The sequence below is a fragment of the Sciurus carolinensis genome, chromosome 7, assembly GCF_902686445.1.
Source record: "Sciurus carolinensis chromosome 7, mSciCar1.2, whole genome shotgun sequence".
In the NCBI taxonomy this organism is placed as follows: Eukaryota; Metazoa; Chordata; class Mammalia; order Rodentia; family Sciuridae; genus Sciurus; species Sciurus carolinensis.
In genome coordinates this window covers 123,035,367-123,050,651 of record NC_062219.1, presented here as the reverse complement: position 1 = coordinate 123,050,651, position 15,285 = coordinate 123,035,367, and the positions used below count along the sequence as shown (strand labels likewise).

Sequence of the window (15,285 nt, the reverse complement as noted above, 5' to 3'; positions counted from 1 at the left end):
CCAAACCACCATGTGCAGTTACAAGCTGATGTTGAAGGATTATGAAAAATAATATTCATGCAACATAGCCCCCGGAAAAAAATGGAGAGAGGGTGTCTAGAAAGGTGGGAGGGAAAACTACCCAAGGAACAATGAGCCCTGGGGGAAAAGGGCAGATACTGAATGCTGAGCCCTAAACCTTGACCTTCCCCCATGGCAAATTAGTCCTAAATGGAGGTACAGCAAATACCAATGGCAAGATTTGAGTACTCATCCCCCCACCCCCCGGGGTCTAAATTCTTATCTCCCCAGACAATAATGAGTTTCAACCTCTTCACAACTACCCTTCTAAATTAAAGTTTTAACCTGTACAACTAGCCCCTGACGGTCAAAACTGCACATTCATGATTACATCATCCTCATCCTACCCTATAAAACCAAAATCCCCTCTGTAACTGATGGCCATTCTCCCATCCAGAAAATGAGCCCAAAGGTGCCTGAATCCTCGAATGAATAAAGACTTCTCTGAATCTGTTGAGGTCTGCTTCCTGTCCTTTTGTGCTTACAGATGTTATCACAGGGCATCTATGATTTTGCCTCAAATGGCCTGTGGCTTGGTTTTGTGGATCACAGTTGGAAATCAAAATTCAAATAAGTAGATTGTTGTGAATGTTAATGAAATACTTTGCAGCTACTTAGTTGCCACATCTATTTCCTGCCACTCCAACATTTGACAGGGTTCTGTTGGAGTAGAGGACTCAACACTTGACACGGTTCTGTTGATCATCCTCCCTCTTGGGGGCCATAGGCATGGCATGTCTCCATGTATAGTTGCTTTTAAATATTAATAATCAATATATCATTAGAAACTTATTGGAAAAACATTGAGAAGGTTTTACTGTATTGGACACAAAATAGTGCACAATAAAAATTTAGCAGTAATACATAGATAAAATATATGAAAATAAACAATTTTAGCTATGCTCAAGTTAAAAGGAGCCTGTGATTGCTTTGGTATAATAATTTCTAAATATAGGTGGATAAAGAGGCATTCCTCAGAGTTGGATGTAGTGTTTAGCCTTTGTTGCTTTCCTAGTTTTAATAGTTGATTCTAGAGATACTTTACATAATAAAAATATTTAGGTTAGTCATAAATATAATTTGTGCTTTTCCTATGTTTAGTCTAATTCATTGAGAATCAGAATAAGATTGTAGTCCACCATTATATGAAATACAATAGACTAAATACTAACTATAAGTTGATTTCTTTGCCCTTTAATAATAGTAAAAACTTTCCACTGTTAAACACTGGAGTTCATGGTGGGGGTGGTTTCTCAGAAAATCTAGTGACGTGTTTGTTCTGAAGGTTGAAGGCTGCCCAATCATGGTGCTCAGTTTAGCTGTGAGACGAGTTTGTTTCAGTTTAGCTGGGAGAAGAGGTTGTTTTAATCTAGCTGGGAAATAAGGTTGTTTTGGTCTGGACTGTCATACAGAGAGAATGTATACTCTGAGAAGAAGCATACATTGTACTTTTGAAGGTTTTTCTTATTTTAAACTAACCATAAAATGATATAATCATTACTAAGGAAAAATATCTATAAAAAGGCTGGCAGAAAAATAAAGATTCAGATTCAGCCTCAGAACACTTGGTGTCTCTGTGTGCTGTTTCTCCACTGTGCCAATGCCTCCCATCCACCTAGGACCCCCCACCTCTGTTAGGGCTGGACCCCGGCACTTAGTCACAGAATTTTTTCCTTAAATCTTAAAACTAAATGACAATGTGTGTAATATCTCAAAGTAATTTAGACCAAATCCAAATTCAGGTGCAATCGAAATGCAAATCCTAATTAAAGTACATTAGGAAGATGATGGGATATAATGTCCCCCTTTTACTGCCCCCAGCAACAACAGTTTGGCAGCCAACTACCAAACTAGCCTTTGCAGAAACTGTAGGGTCCAGATAGAAAGTTAGAACATTCTGGTGGGGTCCAAGACAAGAAGAAGCTATTTGAGAGGGTAGGCCTTTACCCTGGTGAGACTGGCTAATCTGTCCCAGTTAGAGACCCAGAAAGAGTCTCATTTGACCTTGGTCCTGCCACCAGTACCACCCACCAAGAAATAAAAAGATTCTGCACAGCAAATGTAACAATCAACAGAGTGATGAGACAGCATGCAGGATAGGAGAAAAAAAATTGCAAACTATTCACCTGAGAAGGGCTTAGTGTCCAGAATATATAAGGAACTCAAAAAATTACGCAATCTGAGGAGCAGAAAGAATATCCAGTGTCAGTGCTGGGAATCAAACCAAGGGTTTCACTCATGTTAAGCCAGCACTGAACCACTGAGCTATATCCCCAGCCCACAAGTTAAAATATTTTTGAAAAGATGACTTCCTATATAATAGGAACAACAAAATTATTTTAAAGTGAAATACAACTTAATAAGGAGTATACAAATTCTATATAAGGAAAACTTCAAAACACGTATTTGACAAATTACAATTTTACGAAGTTGTATCTGAACAAGTGGAGGGATATTCTTGGATAGGAAGACAAATACAAAGTTGTAATAGGCTGCATTTACAAATATAACACACCCTGATAAAATGCCAACAAGTTCTCATCTCTCAAGCAGGACATATTCATTATAAAATTCACCTGAGAAAATAAATACATAAGAATAATCTGGACAACCTTGAAAATGAAGAACAAAGAGAGGAAGGGGTAACTAGCCATACTAAAAATTTAAAGATTTATTTTTTTCTTTTTGGTACTAGGGATTGAACCCAGGGACACTATCACTAAGCTGTATCCCCAGTCCTTTTTATTTTTTATTTTGAGACAGGGTCTCTCTAAATTGCTTACAGCCTGGCTAAATTACTAAGGCTGGCCTGAAATTTGCAATCCTGCCTCAGGCTCTGGAGTTGCTGAGATTTACAAATATGAACCACCACATTCAGTCAATATCACCATTTCTATTTAACATTGTATTGTGGACCCCAAATCAATGACATGAACCGAAAAAACAGAGATTACATGGGAAGTATTCACAGACAACATGAAATCTAACCAACTCTATGAATACACTACAAAAAATAACAAGTGAATTTAGCAAGGTTGATGCAAACAAAAAGTAATATTTTCATGTTTTATAAACAATGAGGAAGTGCTGACATTCCTTCAACAATATTATCCACAATACTACAAAGAAACATAAAATTCCAGAAATAACTTCTAAAACAGATATACAGAATCTCTAAATTATAAAGTATTACTATCAACTAAATGATATTATTCCTTATTATGGATTTGAAGACTCATTTCTTCTAAGCTGCCATTTGTCTACAAAATGATTTACAAAATTACACAATTCCAATAAAAACCTCAGCAGATTCTATCCAGAGGATTGACATGCTCTATATAAAATGTACCTGGGAAATCTGAAGGACCTAGAATAATCACAAGTACCGTGGAAAAGAACAAAATTGGAGAACCTGAACTACCAGATAGCAACTGTTACTGTAGCACCATAGTAATTAAAAGAGTGCAGTATTTGCTCAAGGATTGGCAAATAAAGAGGTTAATTAAAATAAATTCTATTTTCTTCTAAGAATATTATGGTATTAGTGCTTACACTAGAGTCTTTAATCCATTTTGAGTTAATTTTTTTATGTGCTGTGGACTTTCAACTTCTTTCCTTTTTTTGTTTTATGCTTTTGTTTTTGGTGTTTTGTTTTGTTCTACAGTACTGGGTACTGAACCCAGGGGCTCAACCAGTGAGCTACATTTCCAGTCCTTTTTGATTTTTATTCAGAGAAAGAAACTCACAAAATTGCTGAGGCTGTCTTCAAACTTGCAATCCTCCTGCCTCAGGCTTCTCAGTAGCTGGGATTATGGATATGCACCACCACACTCAGCTCAACCTCATTCTTTAGCATGTGGATATCTAGTCCCCACACCATTTGCTGAAGAGGTTATTCTTTCCCCCACTGAATGGTATTGACACCTTGACTAATGTTATTTTTTGAATGCCCATGAATAACTGTCAAATTCCTTTTCTTTTTTTTTATTATTTATTTATTTTTTTTATTATTGTACACAAATGGGATACATGTTGTTTCTCTGTTTGTACATGGTGTAAAGGCATACCATTTGTGTAATCATAAATTTACATACGGTAATGTTTGATTCATTCTGTTATTTTTTTCCCTTCCCCCTACCCCTCCCACCCCTCTTTTCCCTCTATACAGTCCTTCCTTCCTCCATTCTTGCCCCCCTCCCTAAACCTAATTCTAACCCTAACACTAACTCTTCCCACCCCCCATTATGTGTCCTCATCCACTTATTAGCGATATCATTCTTCCTTTGGTTTTTTGAGATTGGCTTATCTCACTTAGCATGATATTCTCCAGTTTCATCCATTTGCCTGCAAATGCCATAATTTTATCATTCTTTATGGCAGAGTAATATTCCATTGTATATATATATACCACAGTTTCTTTATCCATTCATCAATTGAAGGACATCTAGGTTGGTTCCACAATCTGGCTATTGTGAACTGAGCAGCTATGAACATTGATGTGGCTGTATCTCTGTAATATGCTGATTTTAAATCCTTTGGGTATAGGCCAAGGAGTGGGATAGCTGGGTCAAATGGTGGTTCCATTCCAAGTTTTCTAAGGAGTCTCCATACTGCTTTCCAGAGTGGCTGCACTAATTTGCAACCCCACCAGCAATGTATGAGTGTACCTTTCTCCCCACATCCTCGCCAACACCTGTTGTTGCTTGTATTCTTGATAATCGCCATTCTGATTGGGGTGAGATGGAATCTTAGGGTGGTTTTGATTTGCATTTCCCTTATTACTAGAGATGTTGAACATTTTTCCATATGTTTGTTGATTGCTTGTAGATCTTCTTCTGTGAAGTGTCTATTCATTTCCTTAGACCATTTGTCGATTGGATTACTTGCATTCTTGGTGTAGAGTTTTTTGAGTTCTTTATAGATTCTGGAGATTAGTGCTCTATCTGAAGTATGTTTGGCAAAGATATTCTCCCACTCTGTAGGCTCTTTCTTCGCATTGCTGATAGTTTCCTTTGCTGAGAGAAAGCTTTTTAGTTTGAATCTATCCCAGTTATTAATTCTTGCTTTTATTTCTTGTGCTATTGGAGTCCTGTTGAGGAAGTCTGGTCCTAAGCTGACATGTTGAAGCTCTGGACCTACTTTTTCTTCTATAAGATGCAAGTCCTGGTCTGATTCCGAGATCCTTAATCCATTTTGAGTTTAGTTTCGTGCATGGTGAGAGATATGGGTTTAGTTTCATTCTGTTGCATATGGATTTCCAATTCTCCCAGCACCATTTGTTGAAGAGGCTATCTTTTCTCCATTGCATATTGTTGGAACCTTTGTCTAGTATGAGAAAATTGTATTTATTTGGGTTTGTGTCCGTGTCCTCTATTCTGTACCATTGATCCACCTTTCTATTTTGGTACCAATACCATCCCGTTTTTGTTACTATTGCTTTGTAGTAGAGTTGAAGATCTGGTATTGCGATACCCCCTGCTTCACTCTTTGTGCCAAGGATTGCTTTAGCTATTCTGGGTTTTTTATTCTTCCAGATGAATTTCTGAAAGGTACATCATTGGGATTTTAATTGGAATTGCATTGAATCTGAATAGCACTTTTGGTAGTATGGCCATTTTGACAATATTAATTCTTCCTATCCAAGAACATGGGAAATCTTTCCATCTTCTGAGGTTTTCTTCAATTTCTTTCTTTAGTGTTCTGTAGTTCTCATTGTAGAGGTCTTTCACCTCTTTTGTGAGATTGATTCCCAAGTATTTTATTTTTTTCGAAGCTATTGTGAATGGGGTAGTTTTCCTAATTTCTCTTTCTGAAGATTCATCGCTTATGTATAGAAATGCCTTAGATTTATGTGCATTGATCTTATATCCCGCTACTTTACTGAATTCACTTATGAGATCTAACAGTTTTCTGGTGGAATTTCCTGGTTCCTCTAAGTATACAATCATATCATCAGCAAATAGGGATAGTTGAGTTCTTCTTTTCCTATTCGTATCCCTTTAATTTCTTTGGTCTGTCTAATTGCTCTGGCTAGAGTTTCAAGGACGATATTGAATAGAAGTGGTGAAAGAGGGCATCCCTGCCTTGTTCCAGTTTTTAGGGGGAATGCTTTCAGTTTTTCACCATTTAGAATGATATTAGCCATGGGCTTAGCGTAGATGGCCTTTACAATGTTAAGGAATGTTCCCACTATCCCTATTTTTTCTAGTGTTTTGAGCATGAAGGGATGCTGTATTTTATCAAATGCTTTTTCTGCATCTATCGAAATAATCATGTGATTCTTGACTTTAAGTCTATTGATATGGTGAATTACATTTATTGATTTCCTGATGTTGAACCAACCTTGCATCCCTGGGATGAAACCCACTTGATCATGGTGCACTATCTTTTTAATATATATTTGTATGCGATTTGCTAAAATTTTGTTGAGAATTTTTGCGTCGATGTTCATTAAGGATATTGGTCTGAAATTTTCTTTCCTCGATGTGTCTCTGTCTGGTTTAGGTATCAGGGTTATATTGGCTTCATAGAACGAGTTTGGGAGGGTTCCCTCCTCTTCTATTTTATGGAATACTTTGAGAAGTATTGGAATGAGCTCTTCTTTAAAAGTTTTGTAGAACTCGGCTGAGAACCCATCAGGTCCTGGACTTTTCTTTGTTGGTAGGCTTTTGATGACTTCTTCTATTTCATTACTTGAAATTGATCTATTTAAATTGTGTATGTCCTCCTCGTTCAGTTTAGGCAATTCATATGTCTCTAGAAACCTGTTGATGTCTTCGAAATTTTCTATTTTGTTGGAGTATAGATTTTCAAAATAGCTTCTAATTATGTTTTGTATTTCAGTCGTGTCTGTTGTGATATTTCCTTGTTCATTCCGAATTTTAGTGATTTGGGTTTTCTCTCGTCTTCTCTTTGTTAGTGTGGCTAAAGGTTTATCAATTTTGTTTATTTTTTTGAAGAACCAACTATTTATTTTGTCAATTTTTTGTATTGTTTCTTTTGTTTCAATTTTGTTGATTTCAGCTCTGAGTTTGACTAGTTCCTGTCTTCTACTACTTTTGGTGTTGGTCTGTTCTTCTTTTTCTAGGGCTTTGAGCTGTAGTGTTAGGTCGTTTATTTTTTGAGTTTTACTTATTTTATTAAATGCGCTCCATGAAATAAATCTTCCTCTAAGTACTGCTTTCATAGTGTCCCAGAGATTTTGATATGATGTTTCTTTGTTCTCGTTTACCTCTAAGAATTCAAATTCCTTTTCAATTCAGCCCAAATGACTCACTTTAGTATTTCTTCTAAGGTAGGTAAATTAGCAATAAATGCTCTCAGTTTTTAATGGTTGGGAATGTCTTAATTTCTCTTTCATTTATTTTAACTTTTTCATTGGGGTAAAATGCACATAACACGTTATCATCTTAACAAGTATGTAAAGTTAAAGCTCAGTACATTCATACTGAAACTCCAGATCTCTTTTCATCTTATAAAACTAAAAATCTGTATTTTCATTTTTTAAATTTTTTTGTAGTTGTGTTTGGACAGAATGCTTTTGTTTTATTTATTTATTTTTTAATGTGATGCCTCACACATGCTAGGCAAGCACTCTACCACTGAGCTACAGCCCCAGTCCTATATTTTCATTTTTGAAGGATTGTTTATTGGGAAATAGAATTTGCGGTTGACAGCTTTATTTTCAGCACTTTAGTCATACCACTGCCTTCTGCTTCTATGGTCGCTGATGAGAAACTGGTTAATAATCTTCATGAGGACTTGTTGTATGTGATGAGTTTTTTCTCACTTGCTGTCAGTGTTTTCTCTGTCTTTCAACAGTTGGATGATCTTGTTTCTTAGTGAAGGTCTCTGAATTTATCATCTTTGGAGTTCATTGAGTTTCTTGAGTGAGTAGTTTCAATGTCTCTTATCAAATTAGGGGCTTTTAACATGTTATTTCTTTTTAAATGTTCTTACTGCCTCTTCCTATCTCTCTTCTCCTTTGGAGTTGCCTGTTAAGCATGTGTTAGTGCATTGATGGTGTCCAGAAGTTTCACAGGTCCTATCCATTTACCTCCTTTCCCTTTTTTTTTTTTTTTTTCTTTTCCTTAGACTGGATGATTTTCTTCAGTTGGTGGTATCCTGTAAGTTCCTGAGACACCATTCAATTTCCTGTATAGTTTTTTCTTTCTTTTTTGACACTCAGACTTGATAATTTCAAATGACTCATCTTCAGGTTTACTGATTCTTTCTTCTGCTTGTTTGTGGTTGCTGTTGAGCCCCTCAAGTGTGTAGTATATTTCAGTTACTATACATTTCTACTCAGTAATTGCTATCTGACTTTTTATTACCATTTCCATCTCTTTATCCATAGTTCTATTTGGTACATTATTGTCTTAGTCTGTTTTGCACTGCTGTAACAGAATAAATACCACATACCAAATTTTTTTTTAGATTGAATAGTTTATAATGAATGAAGTGTATTGGCTCTCAGTTCTGGAGACTGCAAAGTCCAATACCAGGGCATTGTCAAGTTTGGTGATTTGATTCCAAGATGGCACCTTGACCATAGTATCCTGTGAATAGGAGCCAGGCTTCATCCTCACATGGCAGAAAGCAGAAGGGCGGGAAAGAAAGGACCTCCCCTTCAGCCTCAAACCCCATCTATAAGGGCCCTAATACCATCCATAAGGGCTCTACCCTCATGCCGCACCTCTCTTTTGTTTGTCTGTTTGTTTTCACGCAGTTTATTCAGAAGTTTAAAAATTAAAATGTGGACATTTTCCCATAAAACAAGCCACCTCCTGCCACTCCCCAGCACATAGAACTATGTTACTCCTGCTACTTCTGTCTCTTGTGAGAGAATGCCACAGCGGAGAGGACCAGTCAGCCTGAGCTGCAGGAAACCCTTTACAGGTGGATTATCCCCCAGAAAGGCATCTGCAAAGGAAAATTTTGTAATCATGATTCCTAGGCAAAATGGCTACTTAAAGTTGGGAGAGAGAAATACTAAGAGAGAAGACAAAACGATTGCACCAGGGATTGAGGCGTGAACCTTACAAGGACTTTTCAGCTGGCTGTGCACTCTCCATTTAGCTGGTATCTTCACCACTTCCAAGGCAATTCCAAGGAGGTTCTACAGACTTCGCAGGAGCAGAACCTTAGCTAAGAACTAAGCACTCTCCTTGCTGTGCTCCCAGAATACACTGAGTTCCTGCAGGCAGCACTTGCAGGTATTGCTGGTTCATGGCAACATCCATCTTAGGGATTTTTAATACAGCCTGAAGAGAATGTGAGGGTTTTCCAACTGATCGAGAATTGCTTGGCAACACCCAATGACTTTTTGGGCCTCTAAGAGAAACGACAGATCAAGCTGGTGAACCCCATCAACACTCAGAGGAACAGTATGAGTCTTAGATGGGGGAGAAGGGAGATAATCAGTGGTCTGAGGGTCTTTATCCTAATAACATAAAGTGCACCATGAATGGAGGCTGTGAAAAGCCACTTGTTTGAGGACAAGTTTTAGAGAGAAACTAACATCGCTGTCCAGTGGGATGGTGGTTCATTTCCTTCAGCCAGAATGTTGGCTGCTGAGACTGTAATAACTGCTTTATTTTCTTAGTACTACAGATATTTTGCTGTACAGAAAAAAGAAATACTTGGCGGGTTTGGCAGATAGTGTGTCACCATATCACAGAAATTGCCTGATATTTATTGAGTGTACATTAGAATCTCAATAATGTTGGATGAAGGTTGTTTTTCCCTTTCATTCTGATGAATTCAGGAAAATACAAATTCCTTTTAGAACACCTATCAAATTGGTTCACCATGTTTCTAAAGAAGCAAGACATGTTTGTGGTCAATGTAGTAGAAATGGCTGTCATTGTTCTCTCAGTTTTCAGATGCATTATGGAAGAAAATCCACTTACTATCACATTTCAGGAAGCTTTACTATGACATATTGATGGGTTCCATAAACTTCTTGAAAGCTCTTTCAAAAAAGTGTAATAGGAAAACTCTGATGTACAAAGAACTCTGCTCCACTCAGGATTCCGTGACTAGGGTCCTGTTTTGCTGTTTTCATGTAAGAAGGTATCACCACCCTTGTCCCTTGCAGTCACTCCCTCAAAGTACTTGCGTGTGTAATTGATGAAGACTCAGTCTTTGTTCTTGTAGTCAGTCTCCAAATGATTACTTGTGGCTATTGTTGGCTTAAAAATAAGAGATTCTGGAAACTCATCAAAGTTTGAGGTGTCATTTTGAGGTATCATCAATGCTTTTGATTTCAACAGATATTGCAGCAGGTCTCTCCCTGATATGTTCCCAGTCAACACCTTCAAAGAGAGAATTATTTTGATTTCCTCAACTCCAGAGGCTCCAATTCTATGTTCCCATTCACAGAGAATCTCAAAATTAGATCCTTGGCTTTCTCAGAGATGAGAACTTCTGGAGGAAAAATCACCTTCTTATATATCTCTTGAGGGGTCTCAGAACAGAAAGGTGGGTAGCCCGTGAGCATCATAATCACCCCAAGCAACCAGCAATCACAGAATTTGTTGTACCCTGTGTGCATGAACACCTCGGGAGCAACGTAGACAGGAGTGCCTACTGTGGAGAAGGCTAGCTGACATTTGCTTATTTTTCACATTTCTGCTTTCCTTTTGTAGTTCCCACTCTGGAAACTGAAATCACTAGGTTCAGTGATATGGTTCAGATTGCTATAAAATTCTGTCCTATGTGCTTTTTTCAGTCCTGTGCAAAGGACAAAGTCAGAAAATTTCACATGGCCCTTGATGTCCAAGAGAAGATTGTCTGGTTTGATGTCTCTGCAGATGAATCCAAGTTGGTGAATAGAGTCTCTGGCTAATACTGTTTCTGCTATATAAAACTGAGTTTCCTCTTCTGTCAGGGTGTCTTTTTTCATCAACAAGGACATCACGTCCCCTCTATGCCAGAACTCCATGATTGGGTAGAAGTTTAGCTAATCCTGAAAACCATAAAACATTTTCACAACCCAGAAACTGTCTGCCTCCACTAGAATGTCATGCTCTGCACAAATGTGGCCAACCTGCTGTTTTTCAAGCATATCTGCTTTATGGAGGATTTTCACTGCATATACATGCCCTGCATATTTCTTCTGAACAAGCGACCCCTCCCCAAATGTTCCTCTGTCTATGACTTTTAAAGACTCTAAATCTTCCAATCCAAGTCTTGTTCTCTTCAAACAAAGAAACTCTGTCTCCTCTGAGCATGTACTGATGTCCTGAGTCTTTTCATCTTTTAGACCTTCCTCTCTCATCACTTCTTCTAACATCTTTTGTCTCATTTCTCATTCTTCATGTGGAGCCATAAAGTTGCTATGAAAATTCTCCACTGTCACTTTGATCATTGTCACTCTTTCCTTTATGTGATTACTCATGGACGAGTAAGGTGTTGAACCTGTCATTGCCATAGCAGACCCCTGGGGAGGTTGGGCTGGCAGTGGACAGCCATAGATGCCCACCGGGCCAGCGGTCTTGCCATGCAAACAGGAGAAGCCTCAGTGGCAGCAACCAACTGGTCAGAGGAAGGGAGGGGACACACCAGAGACTCTGAGATAGGGGTGGTGAAGCAGTTGCCAGATAAGGACAACAGGAAGCCCCCAAACTGCTGGAAAAGATGGCAGCACAGAGGGGCCAAGCTGTAGAGGTTCATGTCATGAAAAGTACAAAGGAGTATATGTCCTTGAGTGAGCACACTTCTCAAGTGATAAGGGCCCTCTGGAACTGGGGATATGGCTCAGTTGATAGAGTGCTTCAAACACAAGGCCCTGGGTTCAATCTCCAGCACCCCAGAAAAAAAGGCCCCCTTTTTCCTGGCTTAGGAACATTCTGCAACTCCCCCCTCCTTGAGTCATGGAGACATTATCTTATTATAAAAACATTTGGTACTAGTGGACCCTGAGAAGCAAACAAGTTATATGATCTTCATATGCGCAAAGTTAACTACCCTAATGTAACCTGATATAACACTGGAATATATGATAAAACAAAACTGGCTATCCCACACAACAGTCATTTCTTGCTGTACGCCATCCTATGTGTCTGCCTCTTTATTTGCTCACCTTTACCCTTCTACCAAGCCACCAGGTCATGCCTCACCTCTTAAAGGTCTCACTTGTTACTACTATCATATCAGGGATTGGGCTTTAACCTGTGAATTTTGGACAGGTTACAGACATTCAAACCATATAGAAGAACCATAATGTTCTTCTAGTTTCCTTTAGTTTTTTCCCTATATTTTATTGGTACATTATAATTATACATAAAACTGGGATTTGTTATTACATATTTGTTCATACACATGATATAACAATACAATTTAGTCAATATCCTTTAGTTATTTACACATGGTTTCCTTTAGCTCCTTGAACATACTGGAGATTATTGATTTAAAGTCTTTGTCTCACAAGTCCAATGACCAGGCAGTGTCTGAGCAGTGTCTGTTAATTTATTTTTCTTCTGAATGGGCTTCTTACTTGTTTCTTTGTATACCCCATAATTTTTTTTTGAAAACTGGACATTTTGAATAATGTGATAACTCTGGAAATCAGATTCCTCCCTCTTCCTTTTTATTGGTGTTTGTTGCAGATTATAGTTGTTCCTTTGCTAAGTGACTTTTTTACACAACTTTTTTTTTAGCTGTAAATGGAGCCAACCTCTATTTTACTTATTTATTTTTATGTGGTGCTGAGGACTGACCCTCACACATGCTAGGCAAGCACTCTACCACTGAGCTATAACCCCAGCCCCTCTACACAACTTTTTGAAGGCCCTTCCTTGTCATATCTGGTCACTGAAGTCTCTATTCCATTAGCTTTGTGGTCTGTTAATGGTTTGACAGAAGTGTTCTTAAATAGCTGGAGCAGGGGCTGGGGAGATAGCTCAGCTGGTAGAGTGCTTGCCTTGCAAGCACAAGGCCCTGAGTTCGATCCCCAGTACCACAAAAATAAATAAATAAATAAAATAGCTGGAGCAAAAAAAATAATTAATACTCCCCTAGACTTTCAAGTTTGGCTCTGACTTCTCAGTGCTTAACAACTCTGCCTTAACTCTCATTGCCTGCTTCCAAAAAGCCAAAAAGATCAGCCAGAGGTCTTCCCAGGTATTTTTCAGCATGTATTTAGCCCGGTGTGTGCATGTGGCCTTCTGTATTTCTCAGTGTATGTGGGAGCTTTCCAGAGCCCTTACTCCCTCATTCACTCCTTCTCCAGCCATTACCTTCCTAGGCATTTCAGTCTGTCTGCTGCTTGCCCCATCTGTTATTCCTTACCCCAGGTGCTGTAACTACTGGGGTATTTCCTTACCCAAGGTGCTTTTGATGAACATTGCTGTGGAGACCACTCCAGCACTAATAAAATTTGAGCGAGGTGGAGAATGAAATGAAGACAAGCCTCTGAGCCAAAACCTCAGGGAACCATCACATCAAATCACACAACCATATTTTTCAAAGAACAAAGTCCATGTAACTCCTCTGATATTAGAAAACTGTGCCAGTACTGTGGGACTCAGAACTGGTAGAAGGGTGGGGGTTGTCAAGTGTATAAGTAAAAATGCCATAATGCTTTCCTACCAAATTTAGGAGCTTCTTCATGCATTAAGCACTCTCCTAATGATTGTAAGATCTTTTTTGTAGTTGTGGATGGACAGAATGCCTTTATTTTTTATTGTTGTTGTTTATTTTTATGTGGTGCTAAGGGTCGAACCCAGTACCTCACACATTAGGCAAGCACTCTGCACTACAGCCCCACCCTGTTATAAGATTTTTAGTAGATTTCAAAGTTCATAAGTTAATAGCTGCTTTAGTGGACAGAGGAATGAGTTGTTGGAGTACTCTACAACACTATTGTTGGTGAAATCAAGAAATTGTCTCTTGCTGGACACAGTAGCATATGCCTATAATCTCAATGGCATGGGAGGCTGAAGCAGGAGGATCTCAATTAGCAACTTAGCAAGGTCCTTAGCAACTTAGCAAGACCCTGTCTCAAAACATAAAAAGGGGTAGGGACGTGGTTCAGTGGTTCAGTGGTTAAGCGCCCCTGGATTCAATCCCCAGTAAGAAAGAAAGAAAGAAGAAATTGTCTTTTAAAAAGATTTTAAAGGGGCTGGGGAAATAGCTCAGTTAGTAGAGTGCTTGCCTCAGAAGCACAAAGCCTGGGGTTCAATCCCCAGCACTGCCAAAAAAAAAAAAAAAAAAAAAAAAAGATTTCAAATAATAAGAGAATCTTATGTATCTATTCATGCGTTTTTCTATCTAGTATGATTTTCTCTTGACCTGGAGGACACACATTACAGTGCAGACCATTTGCTCATTATGAATTCTTTCACCCTAAAATACCTTCATTTTTGAAAGATACTTTTGCTGGGAATAGAATTAAAGATTTACAGCATTTTATTTTCAGTACTTCAAACATGTTGCTGATCAGTGTTCTTATTTGCTTTGTCTCCAGTACAAAGGCTGCTGTCATCTTTGTGATTTGAAATTTTCTTTCTCTGCTGCTTTTCACATTCTCTTCTTTGGTGAGCAAATACAGGTTATTAGAATAGAACTGGCTGGTGGGTTTTTGTTTATTTTATTTTTTATAAATTCTCCAAAGTAGTTGTTTGTCCCTTGCTTAAATTATTCAAATGCAAATTTCCTTAGAATATTCTTGTACTGGGAAATTTGGTAATTAACTTTATATATCAACTTGGCTGGGCCATGGTGCCTGGCTATTTGGTAAATCATTATTCTTATGTTTACCAGAGGGTGTTTCATGGATGAGATTAAAGTTCAACTTGTAGTTTGAGTAAAGCAGAATGCTCTCCTCATTATTACTGGATTTCATTCAATTGTTCAATCCTTGACTAGAACAGAACAGCTAAACAACAGTGTTTGGAGAGCTTCCTTATTGCTGATCACAAATGTGCTGGGAGAATGGCGTACCCCAAAACCATGGGAACAGAGACGTGGGACCCTTCTAGATCTTATCTGCATACCTCTTCATCTGGTTGCTTGTTTGTGCCCTTTATATAAACTGTAATAATAAACAGCATTTTCCTGAGTTCTGTTAGGTTTTCTAGGAAATAACCAAAACTTAAGGGAGAGACTGCAGAAACCTCCAACCTTATCCAGCTGTAACCTGGGGGCCCCACGCTTGCTATGGCATGTGAAATGTAGGATGAGCCCTTAAACTTGTAGAGTGTGACATTAACACAAGGTAGT

At 38.3% G+C, this 15,285-nt stretch overlaps 1 pseudogene; it reads right to left on the bottom strand.

Annotated features, from left to right (window-relative positions):
* Positions 1-10,036: 10,036 nt before the first annotated feature.
* LOC124989330 (serine/threonine-protein kinase 38-like) lies at positions 10,037-11,494 on the bottom strand (annotated as a pseudogene).
* Positions 11,495-15,285: the final 3,791 nt, after the last annotated feature.